The 12,663-nt window shown below is 39.6% G+C and overlaps 1 protein-coding gene across 1 annotated transcript in view; it reads left to right on the plus strand.

Annotated features, from left to right (window-relative positions):
• calcoco1a (calcium binding and coiled-coil domain 1a) overlaps positions 1–12,663 on the plus strand; it is a 36,235-nt gene that overhangs the window by 3,586 nt on the left and 19,986 nt on the right. The window contains exon 2 of the mRNA XM_079676776.1: positions 751–858. The gene's annotated coding sequence lies outside the window, so the exon portion shown is untranslated. The remainder of the gene's footprint in view (positions 1–750; positions 859–12,663) is intronic.

The raw sequence follows: 12,663 nt of genomic DNA on the forward strand, positions 1-12,663 counted from the left end.
TGCAATACAGCAAAGCAGGGCGATCATGGGCTTTACTGTATGTACACACAAAATGACTTTAAAATAATGTTTTTGATGTAGTACAGCTGAAATGGCAGTGAATAAGCTGTCTTTTGTTAGTTTTAGTTACAAGTCTAGCATCAAAATATCTAATTAGTTGTAGCCTCTTAATATATCTTTAGGAAAACCAGTGAATAAAAAGCATAATATATATAAAATGCAAGACAAGAATATTTTAATCCGATTCCCTGCATCTTGATGGCGTAGGAATGGCCGTACTGTTGCACTAGTTTTTGGCGATAGCATGAATCAATAACATTTGGTCTGTTGCATTCACTTAATTAGCAGGTATTTATTAAATGTAGCTCTACAGAAGAATCAAGCAGGGGCATATTGTATTAGATCTCTAATCCCACATCCCTGTAACTCAGCAGTTGCTGAGGACCTTCCTGTCTTGCTTCAGTTTTAAGAAAGGCCTAACAATCGCAATTTTAAACTATCATTCAAAATCTCATCTTCAATGTAAACACTTACACCATAGACAATCTTAGTTATATCTAAACAAGACTGAGGGTCTACTGCCCAACTGGCTGTGTGAGGATGCACTTAAGGAGCGTTCACATGACAAGTGGAAAGACAGCTCTTCGCTGACGTTATCAATGTTTTCTATGTAGAGAGCGGTGCCGCCCGAAATTGTCTCAGAGCACTGTGCTCAAAATTCAAATTATTTCAACTTTGACCCCATTACAGATGACCTTTCTACTTGCAACAAATCAGATGACAGCTGGATGTAGCAACACAAGCTAGCAGGGGAGCTCACCATCAAAACGTAACTGACTCTCTGCGGCCAACCTTGAGGTGAGCAAAGACAAATTTGTTTTTCAGCTTTCGATTAGGTGGAGCTTAGAGCTAAAAGCTAATGTCAGCATGGCAACAATATTAATGACGCTACACTGATGTACAGCAGCTATAATGTGATCCATGTTCCCTTTCTTAGTCAGGATGCTAGCATGTTTAACCAGCCGTAAACAGTAACCTATGGATTGTGCAGAATTCCATCGTAAGGGTAAACGTGAACAGCCTCAATGAGTTGCTTAAAAAGCTATCTAGCTTGAAATCATGGAAAAGTAGAATACGATTTTATAAATAAAGGAATTATTATGTACCAAAGCACAGACTCACACAATGTTGCTATTTTTAGCAGCCACAAAGGCGATGTCGGTATTGTTTTCAGTTTGTGAGTCATAGTGGCAAAATGTGGTTTGGAAGCACCTCCTGTAAACTGAACTACCACCGCAGCCTTGTTGAGTACTTTGCCAGGTGTTTATGTTTCAGTGTGTGGAAAGATGTTATCACCGTGAAAGCCTCCCAAAGATGCAAGAAGCAGTCCCGAAACTACACAAAAATCACTAAATTCACAAGGAGTCTCAAGGACTCAGAATTTCACAGTAAACAACTTGATAGTGGTTAACAATACAGTACTTCAGTCTGGACCAATGGACAAACAGAGCCGTCACTAGAGCCATGCCACTTGTATTGACAAAACTCTAGAGCTCTACACTGCATGTGAGGGATTCACTTATTCACCTTGTAACAAAAGAAAAGTGTGTGGGAGAGAAACTCCCTCTGGAGCGGACTTTGGGATTTTAATCTTTGCAAACCATTTACATATACAATCAATACAGGAGAGGGAAAACCTCGTAAAGCATCATAGGGACCCTTTAAGAGGAAGAGTTCAACATTTTGGGAAAATTACCGACTTGCTTATTTATAGCTTGCCATACATCGATGAGAATTAAATGTCATTTTCACTCTCGTTTGGTTAATTAGCAGGTTAGCCAAGGATTTTTTTAAATGATAATCTAAAATCCTATTTAGTCTGCCACATCACAGGTCAACTATTACATCTGAAAACCTTTATTTGTATTGTAATGGATGTCACAGATAAGTAAAGTGTGGGTTGGAGGAAGTCTTTCAAAAAGATCCCGACAAACGCAACAATTTACCAAAAGACCATCATATCGCCATATGGGCCAAATAACAGTAGTGCCAGTATTTCAAATGCATGTATACGTCCAAGCAAGACTACATTATATAGAAACAAATCATGACGTACGCACACAAAGCAAGATGCCCATAAAGGCACACAAGAGGACTCAACCGCAGTGACAATCATAAATCAAGAAGAACGATTTAAATGGTTTGCAGTACAGATAGCAAGACATAATGAGATCAAAGAAACAGATATGGAATGAATGAACTCCCTATTTTAAGGCCAGTTTGCAAAAATATACATTGGCTAGCTGTGTAATTTAAATGCTATATTTATGAAAATGGCCACTCTCAATTTTGAGAAGTGATGCCGTTGCAGAGGGGAGCAATCCCAAAAACAAAAACATAATGCAACAAAATACATTATGATCCAATTTCCATGGAATTTATTAGATGGAAAGGTTACGTTTTGGAAAGAAAATATGCTTTTTAGTTTTGTTTATTTAGATCAAATGAGACTTCTTAAACCAAAACAAATAAATGTTCTCTGTTCGTACTAGCCTAGGTCTTTAGTTGTATCTTTCTAAATGAAAAGTGCTTATTTTATTTATGTCTATTTATTTCTATAATACAAATTAACCGAGCAATTGGTGGCATATGTGCAACTGAAACACAACACTGATTAACATTTCAAACTTAAAGCATCAACCTCATTGCCTACTGGGTGCTTTTCCCTCAGGTTTGGGATCAAGAAAGTATAAATTATCTTATTTCTCTTATAAGTTTCTGTATACTTAAATGCCTACGGAGAAGCACAATATCGTCTTCTTCTGCAGTGATTGAGCAAATGCTAAGGAGTCCATTTGATTGAAGCATACATGGAGCATAACTTGGAATATGTGTTTTAGTACGTGTTCTCATTTCAAATTAGGAGTAACACAAACTATTATACAAAGCTTGGGCTCCAAAGTTGGCTATATTATGAGTATTTATAGATATTTCATGAGCCATAGCTTTTCACAGTTTTTTCATCACATCGTAACTCAAAAATAAAGGTCTTCTTTACTAGACCTTTTACAATCAATAAACAGTTTTTTTTTAATCTTGTTTAACAGTCACTTTCTGTCAGTTTTTGTATAAAGAAGTCAGGCTGTACATTTAAGAATGAAATGTACTCAAATCGCTTGTTTTAACTTTCGGTGGGAGGTTGTCTGTTTATTTATGATTGGAGTTGGCACGGTTCCTTAAATAGTCTACGACTGCAGAAGCTGTGACTCTGATTCACTTTCTGTGGTGCATCGCTCCCGACTGCCACTGCTGTACCTCTACAGTTAACCACATACGGTCATTTGACAAGGTCTTTAATTCCCTTCATCTAAGCAGTTTTCCCTCTACTTCTCTGTTTTCCATGTCTGCATGAGCACACACCCATGTCTGGAGCCTTAGTGTGTCCCTGTGAATAATTACACGAGTATATGCATATATCATTGTCATAAAATCCTTGCAAAAGGAAAAAAGTATTATTTATAATCAGACCGCAAAACCCTTTGCTCAGCATCAAAAGGAAGGTGGAGTATAGCGTGGCTTTTGGGACTTATTTGGTAATGTGGGTGGAGTTCAAACAGCACAACAGAAAAGGAGCCATCTTTTCTCGTCCCCTTCTAACCAAATGGAAAAACTATCCCTCTGCACAACATGGCTCCTCCTTTCCTGCCTTCCTTAACGAAGTTTCCATATCAATTATTCATAAATCCTGTCTTATTGTGACATATGAAGGAGTTCAACCTCACATAGGGCAATGACAGATACTACTTAACTACACTTAACATGTTTTCAGGTATGCAGATGTCCCTCTTTTTAATTTAAGCCTCTCCACCACCACGTAGTATTTCAGATCCACATAAAAGCCATTAGGGGGCCTCTCCTCAAATAGCCAAAAGCATTTGTCCCTATTCATTTATGGCTAGATATTGAATGGGTTCCATGCAAGGACTGTACTTGTCGGTTATAGGGCAAAATATTTTTGAAAATGTCAGAAAGTGTACAAGTTTCCACCAAATTGTACATTTAAAAAGTCCTTATCTAAAGTATTGTGGATCCCATGAACATGGTAATGTGAGCTTGAAAATGTTACTGTTTTTCAGTTCTGATGGATTTAAGTTATGCGATTACATCTAGGAAATGTTTTATCTCTCAGCAGCTAATGTTTTGTGTGAATCGGTTGCTTGTCTTAATCATTTTTCCACATGTTAAGCTTTGCTTAGGTACTGACATCTGGGCATTTATAGTGCTGGCAAGTACTGGCTGCTGGCTGAGGTTGAACATACTTCAAGCCATACCTTAGAGGGCTAAGCAGGGGTTTGCTCAAACAGACGGATATTCCAGCTCTAATTTGAGCTAAACACAAGCCAAAGGTTTCCCAGTTTGAAGTAAACTGGTTGAGATAACAACCATGTAGTTATTGTGCAGAGGTATGAGTCTTAGTATGGTCTTTGAAATAATTGCTTTAACTGTAAAAATGTAGAAATATCCTTGTAGTCAGAAAAAAAGACTATGTGGATTCAGCCATATATTCATAAACATTAGAGATGCTTGTGTCACTTTATCATCAGAGAGGGAAAACTATATTTGTGTTACTTCAAATTCAAACAAAAGAAACCCTGTATTACACAGTGCAGTTGAAAAGAACGTACCTCCGATGAATACTAACTATCCAAGCTCATACTAAGAGCAAGTCATATCATTGTTGGTTTAAATAATTTATCAGAATTGTGGCATTGGCTTTGCTTCTTATTTTAAGGTGTAACTTAAATATCAGGAGAAAAAAAACAAGTATTCGTCGGGAGTGCAAAAATGTCGGTAAGTAAGGGAAGACTTTGTGTGACTCATTTGTGTAATTTGTTGTGTCAAGCTTCTGTATTCCACCACATTGAAGAAATAAATTCTAAATGTTGAATAAACTTTGACGCAAACAAAACCATCATTTTAACAAAGATGTATGTTCGCTCTAGCTTTTTGTCAGGTATAAAAACCCTCTTAATGGCACGACATTCATGCATAGCCTCTCTACTGTTTTCCTTATTGTGGTGTCAATCACTGTGTCATCCCCACAAGTGTATAATACAACAATAAATATGTTTATGGCAAGACATAACATTTGATTGTATACATGTCTTGGCCAAGTTGGCCAACACACAAATAAATGGGTATGCCAGTTGACTACCATATGCAACTAATTATGAAGTCTTTTTTTGTGTGTTTTAACAAGAAAGTGAGGGAGGAGAGGAGAGATGAAGGGGGACACGACAGTTAATCTTTCGCTGTTATTTTACTTGGCAGTAGTTTCAATGTCTAACATTCTTACAGCAAAAAAGAAAATAGAACGTAAAGAAGAAGCAGAACGATGTGCACGCAACTTAGTTACTGTGATATTAAATAACTCGGCATGCAAAAAAGATGATGCAGGAACCTCCACATATTCTTTCATTTGAATATACTGTTTTATAATTACCCTGACAGCTTTCCAAGTCTTACTCTGCCTCAATGAGAACACTTTGTTCCTCTGTTCAATCACTGGTAACTGGCAGCGAGAGACGACTGTGGTTGTGAAATGCAGCCAAACATTTCAGGGAATGCACCAGTGAGGAATAAAGGCTTTAGACACTCTCCTTATTTTACATGTTCACTTCAACGGTATTCCGATTCCTTTGTGCAACAAATAACCAGTCAATCATTAATGATATTACAAACTCAATTTTGAGACTTCTTTGGTGGCTGATTGAGTTGTCCTTGGTCCAAAGAAACAAAAAGACCTAAGGGTGAGCAATAAATCAATGCAGACCTCGTTTCCCCTGGGCTATTCAGCCACTTGGGGTGTAAAACACTCAAAGGCAATGAACACTTGAAAGTCTGGAGCTACGGCCAGTTTCTGCCCAGCAATTATCCTGTCGGCGTGCCTCCTAAACACTGCATACCAGATATGTTTGGGCCTCTTCAGCAACAGTTCCAGTTATGGAGACACAGATACTAATGACACCATATTTTCCGAGCTGCAGAGACAGAAGGCCTCTGGCCATCACTTCTCAAACACATGCCACACAGCCTGCACCACCCACACCACACAGACCTGTTATTGATGACCATTGACGGCTCTCCTCTTCACTTGACTCAGGGTGGCCGCCATAGGCAACAAAGCAGTAAATACAACTTGTCTACTAGGTAATGCAACTTATTCGTAACCACTTATCATTTACTTACACGTGTCTTGTTAGTGAGGATAGATATCCTATAAAGATGTGTTTCTATTTTGACACATTAGCTCTTGTTTTATTACTGTTGTGCTGTCTAAGACTTTGTGTTTCCTTTTTGGGATGCTGCCCAGTAAGGAGCAGACTGACAAGCACCTGTCACATGGATTGATGTGTCCAGCTGGTGAGCGAGAGGTGGGCTAAGAGACACAGGAGCAGCACACATTAAATGCGATGGCCGAGACCAGAGGGGTGTGGTTCAGGCCCAAGCAGAAGGTTAGAAGGTGATAGAAATATGAGGTAAGATGGAGGGGTGGAAAAGAGGGAGGGGAGAATCAATGAGGGAGAAGGTGAAAGGAAGTGACTCTACCTTGGATACCTTCAAGGTGACTCAGTACGACAGAACATTCTCAAGGGTTTACTACAGCGAAGAGAGACAGTCAGGGAGGGAGAATTTCAAGGTGCAAAAGCTCTTTGCAGATGTCCAAATACGCAGTAAATCACTCTAAGGACCTGAGGGTGCTCAGAGCTTTTTGACTGAATCTGTCTCCCAGCCCAGCGGCTCCAGAATGACTAAAACATTAACAGGAGTCTTTAGGGTAGGGGTAGCAGCAGCAGTCCACCCATCCCCCACTAGCGCATGCACAATCCCAAGGCTGTGCAAACATAAGGCCAAACCAAAATGGCCTCCATTCAGATGTCCAAATGCACGTTTTGTTTGAAACCAAAGGATTGCACAACGAGAAGATAGGCTAGTACACAAACTAGCTATTTAGCCGTGTGTCCCCATACGAGTAAGTCATAAAGTTGCCCCTGGCATTTGAGTAGAGAAGTCTGTGTGTCGAGTTACAGGTGTTCTTTTTAACACGGTTGCTCGAAAAAAAAAAGGTTTATGACTTTTCTTCTATGGAGGGCTGAGGAAACAGAAGTGACATTGGGCTTGAAAAACAAGTTTAAGCCTGGGATATAATCAACTTTATAGCACAATAACAGATAGACCTGCACAGCGTGCTATGCAACCATACTTTTGCAATGAAAATACTTTTCTGCTAACACCCGCTGAGCTAAAGCAGAACATTTTTAATCACACGGACAGTCAAAGTGCTGAGAAGCTGGAAACAAATTACTTGTGAATAAAAACAAACAGCAACATTTTATTTAACTATGTCCTATTATGAAACACATAAGAAAGCATTACAAGAAATATAAATAAGGTTGCTTTCAAAACTTCCTCATTAGTGGCCTGATCATTACTTGGTTTTACTTTCCTTGGTTTTGAATAAAAGGAAAAAAAACAAAATCATTGTGTGAATGTTCAGGCAGAAGTTTAGTACAGCAGCATTATCCTTTGCAATAACATTAATGTATCTATTTCGTATTGCTCATAAATGGGCCGTGTAGAGAAATAAATGAAATTCTTTTCACAGTTTTATGGGCACAAAATTACAACTCCACATTTTGAATTCATTTAACTGTAACTGGCAAGCTTACTTGGGAGAGTGAATAAATGTTCTTTTTATGTACGCCGTTTAAACTTTTTAAATGCTTTAACATTAATATGTAATAGTCTTAACATTTCCTTTTTCACCAGACATCGTCCTATAGATAAGAACTTTTCACTCCACACCTCATTTTGCCTCCTCTGACCTCCAAAATAGAAAGTGACTAACATGATTTAATGCTAATGAAGAGAACATTAATGGGGGATATAAACCAGTGAGTGCTTATAATTACAGCAGAGCTTAACAGAACTATATTCACCACTCAAAATAATAATTCAAATAGCAGCAATAATCTCAACAATGATTCATACAACATTACACAGATATGCTTGATTAGCAACTTGCTTTATCTTCTGATAGAATGACAGAAAGAGAAATCTGGCCACAAAGGGAGAAAAGGAGATCTGCAGAGGCAGGACTCTCTCACTCTCTGCTGCCTTCGTGTGTGTGCTCGACTGCCCCCTGGCAGATGCAGCTGTCATTGCGCTAACATTTCACCAGAAAGAAAACCACTCCCTACAACAGAAAACCAGAGAAAAATGCTGCTGCGCAAATGTGTCTTATTCCCCTTCTCATTTCTGCCATCTGCATTGTTCGGAGTTTGCTCCTAGAGACAACGCAATTGACCGATGATCCAAGAAAGATGCAGGGAAGCACCCTAACACTTTACTCAAATAAAAAACATTGAGCTTCCAAACATTAGTAACCCAATGGTATTCAGAGCTTTGTAAAAGTGTACGCTTAAGTGAAGGCCAGTATGTGGCAGCTCCCTCTTTTAAAAAAACGACACATTTAGGCTGAATAAAACCTTGACAAATTAAATTAATAAAATGTATGGCAAATGTCCAGATTTTTGGTCGTGTGTAATAAAATATCAAGGTGATCCACTGCTGAGCGTAGCATTTCCTTTACATTCTGACTTTTCTAGCAATGTTTCTTTAATGGCTCTCCAGATTTTGGCCGGTTTGCAGTTACACAGTTTACATTAGAGAACAGTATTAATATGAGCAAAGGACCACTGTGTATCAACTTTGTGGACAAAAGAGCATTTCCACACATTTAGCAGCAACACAAATAGATAGCAATAAGTAACATTCCATGGGTAAAAAAGAAAAAGATACCCATCAACACTTATGTAAAGCAAAGTATGAGAATGGTAAGGCCGTATAACTGCCTCAAATGCATGGGAACACAGCACTTCCTCACGGATATCATGTGTAGTTTTTAAACATTAATAGCGCAGAGGGTAGAGAGCCTAACCGCAATTGGACAGTATGTTTTTGTAACAGTCCATTTTACATAAACCCTGCATGTTCACTGGTGCAGTAGCTTTAATGCAGTAAGGTTAGATGTGTTGTTAAACTACACTCTGTCACAAACACATGCTGTGTGACTGAACTGCAGAGTAGCCCACCAAAACTGACATGAGGATTGGATGCTGCATTACAGTACCTCAGTCTAACTACGGGTGGCAGCACAGCCCCTACACAAGACTTCGCTAACTTTGATCAGAGAGCATTTAATGTCTCAGCATTAACTACCAGGACCACAGAGTAACTTTGGCAAACAAAGCTGGCATTGTGGCAGTCCCAAATGAACATTATAACATAATTTACTCATCAGAACTATTACAACTAGCTCTGTATACTTAATCAATTGTACACCACTGCCACCATGTTCATGTGAGAAATACAACGTTGCCACTTTTCACTTATTAAGGGCTGCTTTGTGCTCAGTAACACCTTCCCCTGATAAATGGACACTGGACAGGATATACTGGAGGCGCCACTGCAGATGAACATGCATCACTGCAACCATTTCACAGTGCTTATAGTCTGCTCTCAGTGCAGAATGACATCAGTCAACCAAGACTGGAGCCGAGGCAGAGCCTGTAAGGCTATTCAAATTAATTAACAAATGACCTTAGATTAAAGGGGGAGTCACAGATCAGACAATGAGAGCATTTATCAATTCAATAGGCAAGGCTATTCTCACATGATGCATTTATATCATTCCTCCATGCTACAAGCTAACACTCCTTTGCACTGAACAAGACACTCACAAATACACTGTATTATAAGTAAATATAAAAAAAACAGCTATATGGTATGCACAATTTACGTTTGCCTCGCAGCCACTTTAACGAATCTGCCTTGTATTCAAATGCCTTTGGATAAAAAAAAAAAATCACTGGTTGTTTTTCTATTTGGGGAGGAAAATGCCACAATAAAGAAGCAACCAGGAATCATGTCACAGTGCTGTCTGATAAAGTGTGAATTAAGCGTCAGCCCAAATGGTATTTTCTTTTATTTCAAGTACAGACTATATCTGAACCATCTCACAGAGACGAGTCAATCTCAAGGTTTGATAATACAGTCCCATGGACAGGGGATAAATCCATGGTAGGCAACAAAAATCGGATCAATAAAAAAAGCATGTAAACAAACCACAGTGGAAATGAAGTTGAGATGGATGGAGAGTGGGTTAGTGAGGGTGGCCAGCATATGGCTGGGGACTGAAAAGTGAATTAAAAAAGGGCAGAAAGTCAGGGAGGGGCATCAGGTGGAGGAGCAATGGAGAGAGAGATGCACGGCCATGCAGGATACAAATAAACAGTGAGAAAGGGAACGAGTGGATGAGGGAGATGAGGGAAGCGAGAAAATGAAGGAGAGAGAAAAACGGTAGTTTAGAAGTGATTTATGCTAGTTGTATAATTTTCTACAACACCCCCAACCCACCCCCACCTTCCCCAATGGCTCTCCTTTCCTTCTCAATATCCAACCCTTCCACCAGGGTGTGCTCCTCCTCACTGTCACACCAAGGAACAGTCCCTGGCCACACCAACCAGTGATTAAGATTCTGCCGTGATGCGACTGCAGCACTTCGCAAATGGAAGACTGGACATAATTTCCCTAAAATGCTGTTTTTTATCACCTATTTCCCCTTCATCAGCTTGCCGCACACGATTGATGGCTGATGGCACCTCTGACAACTTAACGTTTTTATGGCTAGATTTATGGGCTATCTGCTCCTCTCCTTTTACAGCTCAAACTCTGTAAAAATGCTTATTTCTCAGATAAGGAGAGGGAGGGTGTGTGTCTATGTGTATGGAATGGTATCACACCCAACTAAATGTATGTATGAGAGAGAAGGGCCCCCCTCACTGCATTGCAGTCCAGATCTTTGCTAGGCTGCCAGGGCTTTAAAGCAACGGAGACTGAAATTACCTCTGCATAGCACCATGGATTAAATAATACTTTTCACTCCTTGGATAGTATTCCACCAAACTGTCACTATCTCCTTAGGATCAAACATTTGCCATCATCGTCTTTTTAGGAAACACTAAACGGAAAGTCCTCTCCAGGAATACAATGTGTAATAAATGTATATACTCTCCCCTACGGATAAAGGCATAATTTCAATTAGTTTTTACAATAGAGAAAAAAAGACACATAGGCATAAAGGATCGACAACAAAATAACTTCAATTTCAGCTGCGAAACATGTTTATGCCTTTCCTTTACAGAAAATAAAGGTCCTGTATATGCATGCTGGTTGATTATGTGAAAGAATTGTAAAGCTATAGAATGAGAGCTCATTATCACTCTCAGGATAAGACAAGTTTAGCTAATTGCAGTGACACTAAGATAGTTGAGATTTACTGGCAGTGAACACCTGGGTGAACACTACCTCTGGGAGTAGTTGTTGTCATGTGTGTCTGCACATGTTGATGCAAGTACGAGGTTTTCAGTGCATTAGGGGGCTTCTGGAATAGCTGGTCTGCAAATGTGGCCACTGCAGGTTCTCCTCCCTCCCTGGTCAGATTTACAGCCAGGACGGACTCCCAGTTAGCTTCTCCCCTCCTACACTGATGATCCTGGCAGATCCCAGACAGACGCCCCAGGGGACTGGTGTGTGACAGCCAGGGAATGGGGGAGGGGAGCGAAGGAAGGGAGGAGAACGAGAGATATGTGAAGATTAGGTAGGAGAGAGAAGGGTAGAGAGAGAGAAGGAACCCGTCTGATGAGATCAGTGATTCATAGACACCCAGGAGGACACACCCTGGAATGGGGTAATACCACACATGTTTTAACTGGGCTGGCCCATAATTCATTAGGGTTACCAAGGCTACAAGAAGCACCTAAGAAGAGAGGCCCCAGAAATCATCTCTGCATGTTGTTGGCTGCAGCCTGTATAGGGGATGGGGGTTGGGATTAATATTCAGGGCTACAGTATGTTCATCTCCCAGTGGAAAAAAACAATCTGTTGAGTAGGAAAAACCAGCCCATTTGATGTCTGCATATTTCCACTCCATGTTGCTCTGAATTTACCCAGAGTCTTTAAGTCTTGGTTCCGTGTCTGCATCTGAGGGTGTCAGTGGAAATGTTATGACGTAAAATGCCATATGTAACTGGAAAAAGGACAGCTATAATGTGCTTAAATACAGCATTCCTCCCGGTGCAATAAACCCAGTATGGGGCTTACCTCTTCCAAAATGTTAAAAGTATTAAATGTTGCAAGTCCCATTGTGCCCCATGCTTTATAAAGGAGATAAATATAGTAATCACTGTGCACCATATAAAAAGAAGGCTGGTCCTGATTACCAAGTAAAAGGGAATTACACACCATCATCTTTGTTTATAAAGGTCTTCTAATAAAGCAGACTTATTCAATCACATCTCCTTTTAAATGTAAAGCTACCACACTAAATCTCCAGACTATTTATATCTGCACAAATAGATACTGAGTTAGTGAATAACGGTTCCCTAATAGTATTCTCTTAATTCTTAAAAATATTAAGTCCACAATGGATTTCACACCTTAAACATGTCATCCTACTGTGGGATCCATGTTACCGAGAGTTTCCCCCAGGTATTTTTTTTCTTCAGTAAAAGGTTTTGTATATGTCTGGATTAAGGCATC

The sequence above is a fragment of the Notothenia rossii genome, assembly GCF_949606895.1.
Source record: "Notothenia rossii genome assembly, chromosome: 4".
Taxonomy (NCBI): Eukaryota; Metazoa; Chordata; class Actinopteri; order Perciformes; family Nototheniidae; genus Notothenia; species Notothenia rossii.